We start from the raw sequence: 19,086 nt of genomic DNA, 5'->3' as shown, positions 1-19,086 counted from the left end.
ATGCTTAGTATAGCAGACGCTGCTATAGGCCAGTTGTTGCCTCCCATTTACCCGCCTCAGCGCGAAGCCAGCCCAGTGGCCCTGCAGAGCCCACACGTGCCTCGCCTGCTCCAGCAGGCATCCCCACCTGGATGGCAAGCCCGCCACCCCCGACCCCGGGCTGCTGCTCTGCTGTCCTCCTTGCTTTTCTCCAGTTGCGCGTCTCATCACTTTACCCACTCATGGACACACCCCGTGGCTGAGTAGGTGATTCTTGCCTGGACCCCCAGCCTCTAGAGCAGCACTGGCATTTGCGGTCCCTTGGTGTATTAGCCAAAGGGATGCTGATGCAAAATTCCAGAAATGGGTTGGTTTCTATAAAGGGTGTTTATGTGGGGTAGGAGCTTAAATAGATACCAGGCCATAAAGCAGAAGTTACTTCCCTCACCAAAGTCTTTTTGGAGCAAGATGGCTGCTGACGTCTGCGAGGGTTTGGGCTTCCTGGGTTCCTCCCTTCCAGGGTCTTGCTTCTCTCTCCTCTGCTTACTTCCTGGGGCTCCAGCATAAGGCTTCAGCATCAAACCCCAACATCAAACGCCCCAACTCTGTCCTCTGCCTTGCCTTTTATCTGTGAGTCCCCACCCACCAAAGGATGGGGACTCAGTGCCCGACTGGCACAAGAGGTTTACATGATGACTTAATCAAGCAAACCTCTGAATCCAATGTAATCTACTAAGTCCAGAGGAAAAGATCAGTTTACAAACATAATCCAGTATTTCTTTTTGGAATTTATCAATAATATCAAACTGCTACACTCGGTAAATGCTTTTTGAATGCATGAATGAAGGTCTCAGAGATTGGCTACTGTCTCCTCATCCCTGAGAGCCAGAAGCTGAGGAGCCCCTGCTGTTCCGGCCCTCTTGAGCACAGCGCGCTGCTTGTCTTCGTGGGCTCCGGGGAAGGAATCCTGCGGGCTGTGGGTGACGAGGCCGCGTCGGCCTGGAAGCAGGGTTTGAGCTGGTTCCGCACTGAGCACAAGGCCTTGGGGGCCCCCCACCCCCACCCCGGCTGCCTTCCAGAGCCCCAGGCCATCCTGGCCTGGTTACCTCCGAGGGGCGTTCTCCCGAGCAGGTGGCGTTAATCCACTAGGCAGGGTCACACTCGGAACTGAGAGTCATTTTTTAGGGATATGGAGAGGGGGTTTGTCTTTAAATTCTCAGTCCCCCTTTTCTGTCACCCCTCAGTCAAGCTGGCAGCAGAGCCCATCAGCTTTGTTCGTGTCATCCCGCTGTCACTGAGTCTCCCTGAAGCTGAGTTTCAGGTGTGCCGTTCTCAGGGCAAGGGTCAGGCGGCATGATGTCAGCCTATTTTTACCTTTAACTCCTCTCCTGGGATAGTGGCTGCATCAAAGCACTTAATATTCTAGACAACAGATAGTAACTGATGGAGACCAACAAGTATAAATACAGGTATTATCAGAAGGCACTGGAAGGTTTCAGAGTGACAACCTAAGATTTCCCAGGCTTGCCCAGGGCAGCAAGCTCCCAAGTCCACCTTAAGTGTTCAGGTTGCTTTTTTTCCTTTAATTTTACTTACTTATCTCTCACCCCCCGCGCACACACACACGCACCTCATTGTTTGCACTCACGTGTCTGTTCATTGGGTGCTCTTCTTCCTTTTAAGAGGCACAGGAACTGAACCTGGGACCTCCCAAGTAGGAGGGAGGCGCCCAATCGTGTGAGCCACCTCCACTCCCTGCTTTGTTGTATCTGTCATGTTTTCCTCATGTTGTGTCTCGTTGCATCAGCTTGCTGTGCCAGCCTGTCACATCAGCTTGCTGTCTTGTTCATCTTCTTTAGGAGGCACCAGAAACCGAATCCAGGACCTCCCATGTGGTAGGCGGGAGCTCAGTCACTTGAGCCACATCTGCTTCCCCAGGTTGCTTTTCTTTCAGCCTTGATAGAGGCGGTTCCACTTTCCTTCTGGTATGAATTCGGGCTCAAAATGAAACACTGGCCATGGTACTGACTGCCCCCTGGTCGGCCAGAAGGAAATCCAAGGTGGCACTGTCCTCCATGACTACTACCGGGCTAGGGTTTTAGACTTTTTTGCTGTGTCCCCCATGGCACAGCCTAATTTTGGATGACCCCCTTGAATTGCCCAATTCCCGTGAATGGGATTACAATCCCCAACAGTCGTCTTCACCAGTTACTATTTACATCCAGGAAGGATGACCTTCGGATTCTTTGCAAGAAGGCACTAAATGGGGGTGGACATTGGGGACGGTCTTGGGGCTCTGCAGAACACTGAGCCTTGGTCCAGAGTGACACTGAAGTGCTGGCGAGTACAGAGACGAACCCAGCCTCATGCAGCTGGACGGGTGTTGTCCCAGGGTGTGGCAGTAACCAACAGCCACGGACATCCTAACAACAGCTGAACCCGCCTCCCAGCGCAAGGGCAGGTGCCTTCATTTTTACATATTGTCTACAAGAAGTGTAATTAATAAAGATTGGGTTCTATACCTTTGTGCCATTTTTCAAGTTGGCTGCACTGTCCGCTTGGGAGAGCTGAACTCTAGAATGACGATGGCGGTTGTCCCTCGTAAAGCCTAGACCTGGGCGAGTTGTTGTTACAGTAAGAAACAGGACAGGCTGAGTCAGCACTGCAGAGCCTTAGTGCTCACTGCCACAAGAGTAAGGGACAGAAGTATGCAAAAGAGTATGGGAGCCAGTGTGCCCAGCACCCAGGGGAGTTCTTCCAGCAGTCTTGGGAAAAGCTACCTACTTCAGGTTGTCATCTGCCTGCTCAGAGAATCGTGGGTAACTGTCAACCTGTGTGGCCTGCCTGGCCCCAGGCGTCCTCTGGAGGACGTCCGTTAAGACCTCTAGCTGGTAACCACAGTTCCGAAAACTTCATTTCCATTCTTCCAGAAGTTAGGGGCTAATAAAGACGGGGATGATTCTGAGTAGTTCACAAGTAACTCCCAGTAAAACATGTCCAGATACCACTAAGTAAGTAAGTTGCAATGTCTCAAATAAGGAACATGAGATCTAGTTATATTTTAGTTCCTGGGTTGGTTGGTTTGTCCCAACAAGGGACTGCTTCAATGCATCCAAAAAATAAACATATATTACTAGTACATATTCATGATCCATAAAATCCATTTGGAGATGCTTAAAGGCTTCCTGAGAATCCAGGTCCCATCTCTGTCCCATCTTTATCCAGGACTGCTGGCAGCACAGGAGTCAGGAACTGGCCATTTCCTCTGTTACACTAGGAAGGGTTTCCTCCAACATTGTTTGATATCACAGCCAGTGTGTATCTGTTGGCATGAATCGTCTTAGGGAAGATGTTAGCAAAAGTCCATTTGAGCTGGTGGCACCAGGTGGCCCTTGCAGCTTCACCGGGTACTATCCTCACGGCTCTTACAACTGGGTTGTTGCCATTGCTTCCTTTTTTTTTTTTTTTTAAAGATTTATTTTCCCCCTCCCCCCACTGTTGTCTGCTCTCTGTGTCCATTCGCTGTGTGTTCTTCTGTGTCTGCTGATATTCTCATTAGGCGGCTCCAGGAACCTGATCCTGGGACCTTCCGGGGTGGGGGAGAGGCAATTTCTCTCTTGCGCCACCTCAACTCCCTGTTCAGCTACGTCTTCTAATTTTCTCTCCTCTGTGTCTCTTGTTGCGTCACCTTGCTGCGCCAGCTCTCTGCGCCAGCCGGTACTCCTGCGTGGGGTGGCTTTCCTGCACTGGGCAGCATTCCCACACATGGTGACTCTCCTCCTGTACGGGGTGACATTCCCGTGTGGGCCAGCACTGCGGGTAGGCCAGCTTGCTGCATGGGCCTGCTTGCCCTCACCAGGATGCCGTGGACATCGAACCCTGAATCTCCTGTATGTAGACAGAAGCCCAATTGGTTGAGCCATATCCGTTTCCCCCATTGCTTTCTTTCACAACAGGAGGCCAAATATAGGGCGTCTGTGATGGAATCCTCGACCTCCACAGATTGGTCTCTGTGGGAGGAGGCCCCTGCCTAAGGAGGTTGGCAGTGCCGCTTGTTGAGCGAGCAGTGTTACAGCATTTCCTCCAGTTTCCGCCTCTTCTCTCAGGGGCCTCTGTGTTTCCATTTCCAGGGGCAACAAACCTCTTGTTTTAATTCCAAAGTTGTAAATTACTACAACAGCTTATCAGCTATCAGTGTAAATATTTACCCTTTTCCTTTGAGCAATTTAACCTGCAGGAGAGGGGGTCACAAGTTCAGCCAGGACAGCCAGCTTGGGTCCCTTAGGGCTTGCATACTGGCCTCATTTGTCTCTCTCTCTCTCTCTTTCAATAACTGCTTTACTGAGATAAAATTCACATGCCCGTTCAATTCACCCAGTTAAAGCGCACAATCCAGTGGTTTTTAGCATATTTGCAGTTATGCAACCACAATCAATTTTAGAACATTTTTATTACCCTCAAAAGAAACCTGTATGCTCGAGCAGTCACTCCCATTTCCCCTCCAACCACAACACCAGCCCAGCCACAGGCAAGCACTAATCTGCTGTGGTCTCTGTGGAGGTGCCTATTCTGGAAGATTCACAGCAGTAGAATAGGGCTTTTATCATTGGCTTTTCCAGTTAGCTTAATGTTTTCAAGATTCATTCACAGTATAGGTAGAACGTATCAGTATTTCATCCCTTTTTAATATTAGAGCAGTTGTAGGTTTACAGAAAAATCATACACAAATTAGAGTTTTTATATGCTTCCATACACACATATGCACAGCTTTCCCTATTAACATTTTGCATTAAAGTGTACCTTTGTTACAATTGAAGAAATATTTTAGTGATATTGTTGTAGAATTTGAGAGAAGTTCAATTATTTGAGTATAGAGAGGCCAGGACTCAGGAATGATTTTGAGAAGGAAAAATGGTTTATTGACGGCCGGCCGGACTCGGGAACTTTCTGTTTCAATCCCAAGCCCCGAACAAGATTTTTTAGTCCCTTTTATACAGAGAGGAAAGGCCAAATGGTCCTTTTGTTTCAGTTCTCAATAGGCTTGAATTAGCATATATTTCCACATCTTAGGTAAGCTTTTAGCATGGACCTCAGGCATTCGATAAGCTTTTAGCATATTTGGTTTGCATTTCCCCTGAATACTTAAAGTTTATAGACCTTGCATTGTTAAACTGTTCCCTGCTCACCAAGGGCAGGACTGCAGCCTTTTATCATCCTTCACCCACAAGTCACAGATAGTTTAGGTTATCTCTGAAGAGACAAAGAGCCTTCCACCCATAGCCCACATCATTTCCCCCCTTTGCCAAAGTTTAACTTGCTAAGCTTTGGCGTAATTATTGTTGGAGCTATGAGGTGGATAGCTGTTTGTTGTTTTGATTGATTATTTATCAATCTTTAGTGTAGCATCCAGGACTGTTTTTAAAAGTTTAGAAGTTTTCATTCTGGACAGCAGAATCCTGGGGCGGGGCCTCCTGCAGTCATTCTGTGGCCACCGGCGCTCACATGGATTTCCAGTCAGGTTCCAGATCCATCTATTAATTTTATTTTACCCTTGAAGAGTTCACACCTTTAATTTAAAAGGGGTGCTGAAGGGAGACGATTTCTGTAACTGCTTCCTGCTGGCATTGGCTGTAGTCATTGCCTAATAAGGTGTAAAACTCTTAATTTATTTTAACTGGAGGAAGATGGACCTGGCATTCTGTACGAAGTTGGGTGAAGTTTTCATATGGTTAATAAGATGTTCACTCTGAAAGAAACAAACTTAATTAAAAATTTGGAATACCTATTTTTAAAAGAGGACATTGGATTACAGAGGTAGACAAGGTTAGGTGCCTATAAAGATGGCACTCCTTAAAAGCTGGTGGGAACAGCATATATATTCTTTTTAAGTTATTCATCTTAAGAGAGAAATTGCAACAGACACTTAGCTTTGTCTGAAGACACATTCCAAGCTTTTCAATGATTGGCACTCATTCGCTCTGTCAGATGCTCCTGGTGAACTGGCATTCCTTGGGCAAGTGGCTTCACTCACGATTAGAACACTAAGTTGGAAATTCTCTTAGTTTTCACCTGTGGGAGTGATCAGAACTACAGAATAAAGGTTTTTTTACACCTTGGTTTTAACTGTACAATTTCTAGCAATTTTGACTTGTTCAATAGGTGACTCACCATCAGCAAGCAAGCCTCACCTTTGCTACACAGCAGAGTACAGTAGAATATAGAAGTTGACTGAGACTGGCTGAGACTGCCACCTTACTCTATAGACATGTTTTTAACTGTTTAGAAAATGATTTTACCAGGAATTTAACATGTCTAATATACTTCTGCACTTGATCCAAAATAGAAAAGATAACGTTATAATTATTAGGCATATATTTAGTACAGGATAAAAGTACAGCACTTAATATTAACTAATGTATTACTTAATGCATAAGGATTCAGAGTTGCAATTATTAGTTTTGAGTTTCAGGTTTGTAATACTTTATATGTTATCTCTCCATGAGAGCAGGCCATAATGCCAATTGTGTTTAAGTTTCACTTACAGTATCCTGGTATCATGGCTCCACTTAACATGTTCTTCAACGCAGTGAGCAAGTTGCAGCATCCTTGATCTTAGAGAGATTTTCCAGTATTCTACTAGCCTGGTGGATAGTGCTCTCTGGCACTATGGAACAGTGCCAGTCTGGAGGCGATATCCATTGTACACTTGGCTGTACCGAGTCATTATTGGCTGCTGCAGGAGCTTGAAACTGCAACGTAGTTTCCATCGACTTCAGGAGCAGAACCAGAGGCTGATATAGCAAATATTTTTAATTGATGGGTCAGTGACCAGCCTAGCCAATAACTCACATGGAGAGGCCACCTGTAATACACCTGTAATGTATTTAAGGCCTGGTTTGAATGCACAAGAGTTTGACAATATTAAAGTTTATTCCTTGTTTTTATATATATTTTAAACAACTTAATGCAACACATATATCAAATGACTGTTTACTTACACAATTTTACTATGAAGATAACAGTAGGTACTTTACTTTAGTAATAGAAGAAAAATATTACTTTTCATTGTTAAAATGAAAGCAGAAGATTTCCAGAAGAATCAAGATAACTTTTTATTACCATTTACTTAAATATGTACTTTGCGGTGGCCTTCAGACAGGTTTTATTATCATTAAGTTATTTCTGCTACCAATACCAATCTAAGTTTTAGTTAACATTGACTTCTAGAACTAGAACTATTTAAACATTTTCAGTTTGGCAGATGGTTTACAAACTCCTTATAATTGACTATAACCACATTGACTAGACACCTCATGTTTAAATAAACTTATTAAATTAAAATTAGCAAAGAAATTTATTTATTTAAGAGAGCATATCTATAATCTTTTTCCTTTAGCCGAATTTCACCAATGCGAACTTACAATTTTTATTATTCTAAAGATTTTGTACATAATGTTAATTTAGTTTATAAATTAACTATGGGAGATTACACTCAAGTTAAATAAAATTGAAACCATTATAGTTTATGCAAGGAATGTTCTCTTTTTCCCTTACAGGAAGCTAAAAACTTCTTTTCTTTGTTTAAGTTATGATAATTAATCATTTAAAAGCATACTGACTACCAGGTTTTAAAACACATTACACAGTTACTTAATTTTTAAATCATAACCCAGGAAAGCTCTCTCCATAGTTTTTATGGACTTTCCTTACTGAAATTTGTTAATAGAGCCACTAATTACCTTTATTTTGTTGGAAAGAAATCTTCTGGAAGAAAATAAGGCTCACCAGATTGTGGAGAAGAAAATAATTTATTCTCAATCTTGCAAGAAGGGGCGCAGAGCCAGATATGGCTGGCGCCCTGAACAAAGAAAAATGACACAATTTATACCCCTAAGCCTAGCATGCAAGCTCTTCCTCTGTTTTTCCATAGATTGGATACTTCAGAAGTTAAAGCTTATCTGAGATCTAATTTTCCCACACAAAAGTTTGTGATTTAACTGCTTCCTCTATCACATTCCAACCATTTTAGTGTTTACCTGCTCCCCTTTGTCAAATAAGGAATAGAATTTAGTGCTGAAATGGCACCGACTTAGCTCCTTCTTGGGCATCCTTCCACTGCCCATAGGACTGGCCTAAATTGGTGTCCTCCACTGCTGTTCAACCCGGGATTGGGAGACTGAGGCAGCAGGCCGCCAGGTTACATCAACATTTTTTTCTTATGTGAAAATTAACCTAATCTTTGTTTTTTTATATTTTATGGTTGACAAAAGGTTTAAACTGGGAAATTACAGGGCAAACTGATTCTTAATTCCCTAGCCTAGTAGATAGGTTTAATCTGCCACACCTAGTCTTGCCTGTAAAGCTCTTGCAAAGAGGAGGCCCTTTTCCAATTGTTTCTATAATCAGATTTCTATGACTTTTTCATCCTACTTAGTTTAATTTGGGCTTTAAGAATATTTATTTACATATATAACTCCATATTTAATTAACAATTTGAATAGAGCTCTTTTAAGAATTTTCATTTGTTAATTTGATATTATTATCCTGATGTATGAAGACATACACTGAGCAAATGGGCAGACACAAAGAATTAGACACAGAAACAAAACTCATTGATATTATTTATAATTTGCATTATTTTATATACTGTTTAGCTTAATTTGGGGTCCTGAAATATATATTACTTTTAACTGCATATTTAACCTCAACAATTTGAGCAAATAGGCAGACATGAATAGTTTGACACAACAACATAACTTTAGTTACTTTAAACTTCTAATTCTTACAAAACAAGTGTTACTGCAAAACATTTCAAAGACTCCTGAAACTCTTCTTAATTTGCACTATGACTGTGCAGTTTTATACTATGACTATGCAGTTTTACACAAGAATTTTCTTTCTTAATGGATTGTAACCAAAATGTTCTCAATGCTTTAGCACTATTTTTTTGTTTCAGAACTTTATATTTTACTTTGAACTTAGCAGAATTTTGGATAAGCAACAAGATTAATTTTATATATATTTACTGAGGCTATTTGAAGCCTCAGGGAGACAGACTGGTTTCTCTCATGAATTGCCACTCTTAGGAACACTGACTGTCAAGGCAGGAGACTTCTCCCCCTCCACCCCTCTTTTTGATTTTGGAGATACTAAAACTCCAGTGGTCATTTAACCTTATTCCATCAGGCAGCAATTTATTTAGTTTACACTTGAATTCATGAGAGAAAGGATTACTAATACCAGGACAGGAGACAGTGATGTCCCAGCTCTTCTCTGGCCTGTAGGGGCAGAAGCTATTATGAAATAACCATAGGCAAAGGCAAGGGGTGAGGTTAGGCTTGAAGTAACCATAAACTAAGGAAAGCTTAAGTTTAGAGTTTACACTTAAATAATAATTTCAGGCTAAATTCACCCAGCTATAATTTCAGTTAGTTCCACTGTTTTATAATATAAATGCATTTATAAATGATTTTAACTTAGTTACAGTTTTTATTAATTTTTTTTAAAAACTGTTAATTTTGTAACACCTTTAAACACCTTTTATTTGACTTATAACATATTAAATGAACTTAACTATTACTTTAGTTTTTCTTTTAAGGTAAAAGAATAAATCTCTTGCAGTTAGTTTGAAATAAAAAACTACTTTTCAGGATTTGATCTCTGGAATATAATGTTTTTTAAAAGAGAAGACCCCTTCTTTTTCAAACACTGAGGAAATGATGAGGTTAAAGCACAAGAAGCTATTTTGATAAAACAGATTTTCTTTGTATACTGATCTTACTCAATTTTTAATCATAAAATTTTCCTTCCACAAATCTTCTACACTTTCAGTATTCATTCAGGTTTTGTCCCACACTCTACTCTTTCCAATAATCAATCATTTTATCTTAGGACAAAATCATCTTCTGTTTCCTTAACAATAAAAACACATTCCATATATCCCACATACTAAGTTACCAGGCAAACTTCTTACAACATATAATTGCCATTAATACTAAACAAGCTTGTTAAAATAATGAACTTTTCTTCACTTTAAATACTTAGTAGCATGTAATACCAGAAACAGTTTCTTTGGAAGCAAGTTGGCAGGGGAGGCTGGCTGCCAAATAAATTTGTTATAAAATTACCTTTTATTATTATTATCAATTCAGTTTTTGTTTAATAATGACTTTCTGCAATTAGCCATTTAAATACCTTAATTTAAACAGTGCTTTGTAAAACTTTTGTAATTATTTATACCTTTAAGACAAATTTTACCTTCACAGAACACATTCTCTTACTTAAAGTTACTACAATACCTTCTAAGAACCTGGGCAGAATGCAAACGTATTTTGGCTTTGACACCTTATGGAGGGAACTTTACTGCATTTATTCTGATTCTGCTTTTCACCCCCTTCCCTTCCCCTGCTTCCAGGCAGTCGGATGCACAACAATCAAACAGGAATGCAGCTTATGAATAGAAGGTGTGGACTCACTGGAAAGGGGCAAGCTGCTCCCCCCTTTCCAGCTTTCAGCCAAAATGGGCAGACAGAACCTACTCAAATTTGGCAACTTTCCCAGGGACCCAGCCACCCTGACTGGGACATCCCCAACAAACTTGGGTGCGTGGCACGGACACAGATGGCCTCCAAGCCCTGGCAAAGGGCCAGACCAGAGACAAGACAGCAGAGCATGCACAAACATCTAGACTCCACAAACATCCAGACTCCTCAGTTTTGCCCCATAATCATTTCACCCCCTTGCCAATGGCAGGGAGGGCTCCAGCTCAGCTGTAATTCTACTTTACATAAGGACACAACTCCAACACTAGCATTGAGCTGACACAGACAGAAGCACAAAGGTCACTAATCCGACTCACAAGTTTATATATATTTTTTCACCATGGCTGCCCCCACAGCCATCACAAACCTCAGAACACTTAACATTTGGTATGAAGCAAATTCATTCACAATTTAGCACCATAACAAAAGATTTCAGCTAGACTTTTTCCACTGTTTAAACTTTACACCCAGACCAAGCTCCACCAGAAAAGTCGATCCATTTTCCTGTAACCAAGTTTTGTTTTGTTTTGTTTTGTTTTGTTTTGTTTTGTTTTAATCTAGACCAATTTCCAGGACATTAGGACTTGAACCTATAAACAGTCCTTTTTATTAAAATCAAGCCTCCACTCCTTTAAGTGGATATAAGACTAGTACCAGATTCTAACATGCAGTTAGACAAACCCAAAACACCAGGGCTTTTCCCCGGTTTTTCTCCTTTTCCCAAGCCTAGAGAGAACGGCTTCCCCCCAATTTTCTGGGGCTACTAGGGTTCTCTCAGGAGGTGATCAGCCTCCCCTTCCTAGCAGTTAAAGCTAGGGCCTTCCAGACTGTGCTCACCCAGGGAGTCTTACCTTCTTCCATGTTCGGAGTTCTTTTTCGTTCCCAGAATCTTTCTCCTCAGACCTTCCATTGCCCTCGATTTTTGTCGGGAAGATTCTGGTGGAGCCCACATCTTTTCTGGATTAAATTTAATCCAGGGGCACCCAGATTTGGGGTTCACCCGAGTCCTCCCGGCTTCCTTGGGGATTTGGAAGGGGCAGCAAAATGCTACCATCTCTGGCCTTTGTTTGTTGTCCCTTCGTGGTTGCCAACAATGTTGTAGAATTTGAGAGAAGTTCAATTATTTGAGTATAGAGAGGCCAGGACTCAGGAACGATTTTGAGGAAAAAAAAAATGGTTTATTGATGGCTGGCCGGACTTGGGAACTTTCTGTTTCAATCCCGAGCCCCGAACAAGATTTTTTAGTCCCTTTTATACAGAGAGGAAAGGCCAAATGGTCCTTTTGTTTCAGTTCTCAATAGGCTTGAATTAGCATATATTTCCACATCTTAGGTAAGCTTTTAGCATGAACCTCAGGCATTCGATAAGCTTTTAGCATATTTGGTTTGCATTTCCCCTGAATACTTAAAGTTTATAGACCTTGCATTGTTAAACTGTTCCCTGCTCACCAAGGGCAGGACTGCAGCCTTTTATCATCCCACACCCACAAGTCACAGATAGTTTAGGTTATCTCTGAAGAGACGAAGAGCCTTCCACCCATAGCCCACATCAATATTATTAACTATCTTCCATAGTTTACATTAGAGTCCAGCCTTTGTGTTGGTAGAGTTCTACATGTTTGGGTTTTGTTTGTTTTTTTATTCTGGTAACATACATGCAATCTACAATTTCCCATTTTAACTATTCTCAGATACACAAATCAGTATTGTTAATTACATTCACATGTGCTACCATCACCACCACCCACTACCAAAACTTTTCCATCACCCCAAATAGAAACTCTACCAATTAAGCATTAAGTCCCCATTTCCTAACTCTGTCCTGGCCCCTGGTAATCTGCATTCTAATTTCTGGTTCTATAAATTTACATACTCTAATTCTTTCATGTAAGTGAGATCTTACAATATTTGTCCTTTGTGTATGACTTATTTCACTCAACATGATGTTTTCAAGGTTCATCCATGTTGTAGCATGGATCAGAACTTCATCCTTTTTATGGCTGAATAATATCCCATTATATAGATATACCACATTCCATTTATCCTTTCTTCAGTTGGTGGGTATTAGGGTTCTTTCTACTTTTTCATTCTTATGAAAAATGCTGCTATGAGCATTGCTGCACACCTGTGTGTATGAATATGTTTTCAGTTTCCTTGTGTATATACCTAAGAGTAAAATTGCTGGGTTGTATGATAATTCTATATTTAACCTTTTGAGGAACTGCCAGACTATTTACCAAAGTGACTAGAACCATTTTACATTTGCAACAGCAGTGAATGAGGTTTCCAGTTTCTCCACATCCTCACAAAAACATGCTATTGTTAGGTTTTGTTTTGTTTTGTTTTATTATAGCCATCCTAGTAGTATGAAATGTTCTCATTGTGGTTTTGATTTGTATTTCCTTAATGGCTAATGAAGTTGAACATATTTTCTTGTGCTTATTGACCATTTGTATATCTTTGGAGAAGCATCCATACAGATCCTTTGCCCATTTTTCAATTGGGTTGTCTTTATTATTGCATTAGAAGAGTTCTTTATATATTCTAGACCTAAGACCTATCAGATATATAATTTTCAAATATTTAACACCATTCTATGGATTGTCTTTTCCCTTTTTGGTAGTGTCCTTTGAAATGCAAAACTTTTTCATTCTAATGAAGTCCAATTCATCTTTCTTTGGTTGCTTATTTTGTTTTTGATGTCATAGCTGAGAAACCATTGCCTAATTCAAGGTGATGACAATTTACAGCTATGTTTTCTTCTAAGAGTTTTATAGTTTTAAATGTCACATTTAGGTTGTTGATCAGTTTTGAGTTAATTTTTGCAGATGATGTGATGATATTGCATGTGGATATCTAGTCATCCCAGCATCATTTGTTGAAAGACAATTTCCCCCAATGTATTGTCTTGACACCCTGTTGAAATCAGTTCACCACAAATGTGCTCATTTCTAGACTTTCACTTCTATTCCATTGATCTATCTGTATGCCAGTACCACAGTCTTGATTACTGTCTTTGTAGTAAGTTTTGAAATCAGAAAGTTAGAGTCCTCCAGTTTGTTCTTTTTCAAGATTGTTTTAGCTCTTCTAGGTCCCTGAGATTTCCATATGAATTTTAGGATCTCTTCACATTTAAATAAGACTCGTTTTCCTACAAATAATATTAAGTGAGGATTTGGTCCTAGAATCTCATGAATATCTCTGATGGATATGAACACTTTGGAAGTACACAAGCACAAAGATGTGTTTCACCTTCAAGAAAGGGTAAGAGAAATCACCCTGAGGCAAAAGTGGCAGAGGAATCTTAAAAAGGCAGTACCTTTTTTGTTTTCCACTTTTCTCCCTCCATTCCCCATTTGGGAACAAATTAGTTTGGAAAATCCTAAATTTACAGTTCCAGCCCTAAAACAAACAAGCAAACCCACCAATCTAAGAGAAGTGGAAGAATTAGATTTCCATGGGAAACGGACTTTGGCCCAGTGGTTAGGGCGTCCGTCTACCATATGGGAGGTCCGCAGTTCAAACCCCGGGCCTCCTTGACCCGTGTGGAGCTGGCCGTGCGCAGTGCTGATGCGCGCAAGGAGTGCCGTGCCACGTGCAAGGGTGTCCCCGCGTGAGGGAGCCACACACGCAAGGAGTGCGCCCGTGAGGAAAGCCGCCCAGCGTGAAAAGAAAGAGCAGCCTGCCCAGGAATGGTGCCGCCCACACTTCCCGTGCCGCTGACGACAACAGAAGCGGACAAAGAAACAAGACGCAGCAAATAGACACCAAGAACAGACAACCAGGGGAGGGGGGGAAATTAAATAAATAAATAAATCTTTAAAAAAAAAAAAAAGAATTAGATTTCCAGAGTAATAACAATACTCACAATGTCTGGTTATCAACAAAAATTACAAAATACAAAGAGAAACAGGAAAATATGGCCTATTCAAAGGAAAAAAGAATTTGCCAGAAATAATCCCTGAGGAAGTACAGCACTGGAGCTATTAGTCAATTTAATCAACCATCTTAAATGTGTTTAATGAGCTAAAGGAATCCATATACAAAGAACTTAAGGAAATTAGGAAAATGTCTAAACAAAATAAATAGAAATTATAAAAAGGAGCCAAAAAATTGTGATGTTGCAAAGTACATTAATTGAAAGAAAAATCTGTTAGATTCAATAGCTAAATTGAACAGGCAGAAGAAAGGATCATTGAACTTGAACACGAGACTATTGAAATTATTCAGTGTGAGGAGCAGAAACAAAAAGTAATGGAGAAAAACAAATAGAGCCTGAGGAATTTTTGGGACACCATCAAGCATACCCACATGTACATCATTGGAGTCCCAGAGGGGCAAGAGAGAGAAAGGGGCAGAAGAGTATTTAAAGAAATATTGTCAGAAAACTTCTCAAATGTGATGGAAGACATGAACCTACAGATCCAGGAAACATCAAAATCCAAGCAGGAGACTCTTTAAGAGATCTACACCGAGACATATTAGAATAAAATTGTCAAAATCCAAAGATAGAGGATTTGTAAGCAGCAAGAGAGAAGCAACTTTTAACATACAAAGGATCCCCTATAAGATTAATAGCAGATTTCTCATTTGGAAACCAAGGAGGCCAGAAAACAGATGACATATTTAAAGTCCTTAAAGAAAAAGACTGTCAACCAGGAATTCTATATCCAGCAAAATTATCTTTCAAAAATGAAGGAGGGAAGCAGATTTGGCTCAACTGATAGAGCGTCCACCTACCACATGGGAGGTCCTCGGTTCAAACCCAGGACTTCCTTGACCCATGTGTGGTGAGCTGGCCCATGCACAGTGCTGATGCACGGAAGGAGTGCTGTGCCACAAAAGGGTGTCCCCCATGTAGGGGAGCCCCACATGCAAGGAATGTGCCCCTCAAGGAGAGCTGCCCTGTGTGAAAAAAGTGTAGCCTGCCCAGGAGTACCACCGCACACACGGAGAGCTGACGCAGCAAGATGACGCAACAAAAAGAGACACATTCCTGGTGCCACTGACAATACAAAGTGACACAGAAGAACACACAGCAAATGGACAAGAGCAGACAAATGGGGGTGGGGGGAGAAATAGATAAAAAATAAAAAATCTTAAAAAAAATGAGTAGCTGTGAAGAAATTTGGCACAAGATGGCTGCTGTGTTTTGGAGTATGAAGGTCTTGGTCGTGGTGATGATGAGAGGAGCCTTGGGCCTAGGCCTGGCCATGGCAGAACAACTGGTGAGCCAGGGGGCAACTGCTGTGCTTCTGGACCTGCCCAGCTCAGATGGGGAGACACAGGCCAAGAAGTTAGGGAACAGCTGCACCTTCACCCCCACCGACATGACCCTCAAAGAAGGACATGCAAGCAGCCCTGACTCTAACAAAAGAAAAGTTTGGTCAGGTGGATGTGGCAGTCAACTGTGTAGCCACTGCAGGGGCCCGCAGGACATGCAACCTAAAGAAGAGCAAGGCCCATTGCTTGGAGGACTTCCCAGCAAGTTCTCAATGTGAATCTTATCAGTACCTTCAATGTCATCTGCCTGGTGGCTGGCAAGATGGGCCAGAATGAACCAGACCAGGGAGGCCAACGTGGGGTCATCATCAGTACTGCCAGTGTGGCTGCCTTTGAGGGCCAGGTTGGACAAGCTTCATACTCTGTTCCCACGGGGGCATAGTGGGCATGACACTGCACATGTCTCAAGATCTGACTCCCATAGGCATCTGGGTAATGACCATTGCTCCAGGCCTGATTGACATCCCTCTGCTGACCAGCCTCCCAAAGTGCATAACTTCTTGGCCATCCAGGTGCCCTTCCCTAGCCGACTGGGTAACTCTGCTGAGTATGCTCATCTGGTACAGGCCATCACTGAGGACCCATTCCTCAATGAAGAGGTCATTCGGCTTGATGGGGCCATCCACATGCAGCCCTGAAAGGAGAGGGCACGGAGCAGACATTCTCCTCTGCAGCACCTTCTCCTAGGGTGCTAACTACCAGTTTGGAAGGAAGCCCATTGCTGTGTTATGTGTCGTCTGCACACCAGTCACCCTCTGTGCTAAATAAAGTCTATTTCTTACGAAAAAAAAAAAAAGGAGAAATTAAGACATTTACAGATAGACAAAAGCTGAAAGAGTTCGTTACCAGAAAACCTTCCCTAAAGAAATGCTAAAGGGAGTCCTTTTTTTTTTTTTTTTTTTGAAAAAGGAATGAATTTATTCATGGAAAAACTTGGATGAATTTGAAAAACATTATGCTGAGTGAGAGAAGACTTACACAAAAGATACCATATAATTCCATGTTCTAGAGTAGGTAAAACTAATTACCGTTTTGAAAATTGGAACAATGGTGTCTCAAGGGGATTAGAGGAATGGGGGAACTTTCTGGATATGGTATTGTCATACACCTTTTAAGGAGGTTGCATTACACAAGAGCAAGCATTTGTCAAAGCTCATTAAATAGCATACTTAGAATTTGTGTGTTTCACCCCCATTAAATTTTTTTGTCTTTATTTTTTTAATATTACATTAAAAAAATATGAGGTCCCCATATACCCCTCATCCCTCTCCCCCTGCTCCTCCCCCCATAGCAACAGTCTCCTCCATCATCATGAGACATTCATTGCATTTGGCTGAAGGGAGTCCTTAAGCTGAAATAAAAGGACACAAGAGAGTAACTCAGAGCCATGATAAGAAATAAAGAACATTTGGTAAAGGTAACTACATAGGTAAATATAAAAATCCTGTATTATTTTATTATTGATTTTTTAACTCCTTTTTCCTCTCTATATGACTTAACAAGCAAATGTGTAAAATAACATTTTAAATCTGTTAATGGGCTTTCAGTGTATAAAGATATAATCTGACACAATAACAAAGGAAGAGGAAAGAAAATATATAGGAGTATAAAGTTTATATACTTCTGACCTTAGATTAGTACTAGTTGAACTAGATTGTTTTTAGTTAAAATGTTCATTGTAATTACAAAGTAACCACTAAGTTAACTAAAAGAAATTAGGACCTAGGAAAAAAGGAAATCAAAATGGTACCCTACAAAAAAGTAACTAAATACTAAAAAAGACAGTAATGGAGTAATTGAGGAACAAAAAACATTGACATGCAGAAAACAAATAACTAAATACCAGAAGCAAATCCTTCTCAGTTATTACCTTAAATATCAGTGGATTAAACTCTTTTGTTAGTTAGTGGAGGTTGGCAAACTGGATGAAAAAGTGTGATCCATCTGTATGCTATCTGTGAGAGATTCACTTTAACTAAAAAGACACAAAAAGACTGAAAATAAAAGTATAAAAAGATATTCCATGCAAACATTAGTCAAAAGAGAGCCAGGAGCAGATAATGAGCAGAAAAGAACACCAACAACGAGAAAACAGATAACGGAGTCATCTTGGGGGTTAGAATAGAGAGGGAGAGTTTGTCTTTTGATTATGGGTTTTTTTGTTTGTCTGTTATTGTCAGACCAAGTAGATTACAAGAGACCAAGAAGGATATTTGGTTTTTTTTTCTCTATCTGGTTGTGTCATCTTTTTGGTGTGTCGCTTCACCGCGCTGGGGCCTGGGCCTCACTGCACAGGTCTGGGACGCCTTTTTTTTTACCAGGAGGTCCCAGGGGTTGAATCCGGGTCCTCCATATGGTAAATGGGAACTCAGTTACTTGAGCCACAGCCACTTCCCTATATTTGATATTGATACAAGGTTCATTCCAGGAAAAAGATATAATTGTATATTGCTATGCATCTTACAACAGAGCCCTAAGATTATATAAAGGAAAAATTGACAGAATTTAAGGGAGAAATACAGTTCTACAATAATACTTGGCGATTTCAGCACATCACTTTCAACAATTGATAGAATATCTAAGCAGAAGATCAATAAGGAAATAAGAGGATTTGAACAACACTTTTAGCCAGTTAGACCTAGTGGCCATATGTAGAACACCCACTCAGCAATAGAAGAATATGCATTCTTCTCCAAGTGCACATGGAACATTTTCTAGGATAGACCATATGTTAAGCCAAAAATCAAATCTTAGGAAAAATAAAAATATTGCAATCATAGAAAGTATCTTCTTGGACCATATTAGAATGAAGCTAAAAATCAATAACAGAAGGAAAACTGGGAATTTTACAAAACGTGGAAATTAAGCAACACACTGTGAAACAACCAGTGGGTCAAAGAAGAAATCACAAGGGAAATTAGGAAATAACTTGGAACAAATGAAAACATACCAAAATTATGGGATACAGCAACGGTTGTGCTCAGAGGGGCATTTATAGCTCTAAATGCCTACATTTTTAAAAAAGATAACAAATAAATAACCTAACTTTACAACTAAAGAAACTACAACAAGAAAAGCAAGCTAAACCCAGTTAGGAGGAGGAAGGAAATAGTAAAAATTAGAGCAGAGATAAATGAAATAGAGAATAGAAAAAAAGAATCAGCAAAAGCAAAAGTTTTTTTTAAATGATCAATAAAATTGGCAAATCTTTAGGAAGATCAACAAAAACTAACTAAAATCAGGAATGAAAAATTACTACCAACCTTACAGACATGGAAAGGATT

General features: G+C 40.7%; 1 protein-coding gene and 1 pseudogene across 2 annotated transcripts in view; both read left to right on the top strand.

Moving 5' to 3' along the window:
* The window catches only part of SCUBE1 (signal peptide, CUB domain and EGF like domain containing 1), a 137,921-nt gene that overhangs the window by 98,237 nt on the left and 20,598 nt on the right, over nt 1-19,086 (top strand). The gene's annotated exons all lie outside the window — the stretch shown is intronic.
* Nucleotides 15,532-16,565, top strand: LOC139440187 (3-hydroxyacyl-CoA dehydrogenase type-2 pseudogene; annotated as a pseudogene).

The sequence above is a fragment of the Dasypus novemcinctus genome, chromosome 12 (genome assembly GCF_030445035.2).
Source record: "Dasypus novemcinctus isolate mDasNov1 chromosome 12, mDasNov1.1.hap2, whole genome shotgun sequence".
NCBI lineage: Eukaryota > Metazoa > Chordata > Mammalia > Cingulata > Dasypodidae > Dasypus > Dasypus novemcinctus.
This window is presented reverse-complemented; position numbering and strand designations above follow the sequence as displayed.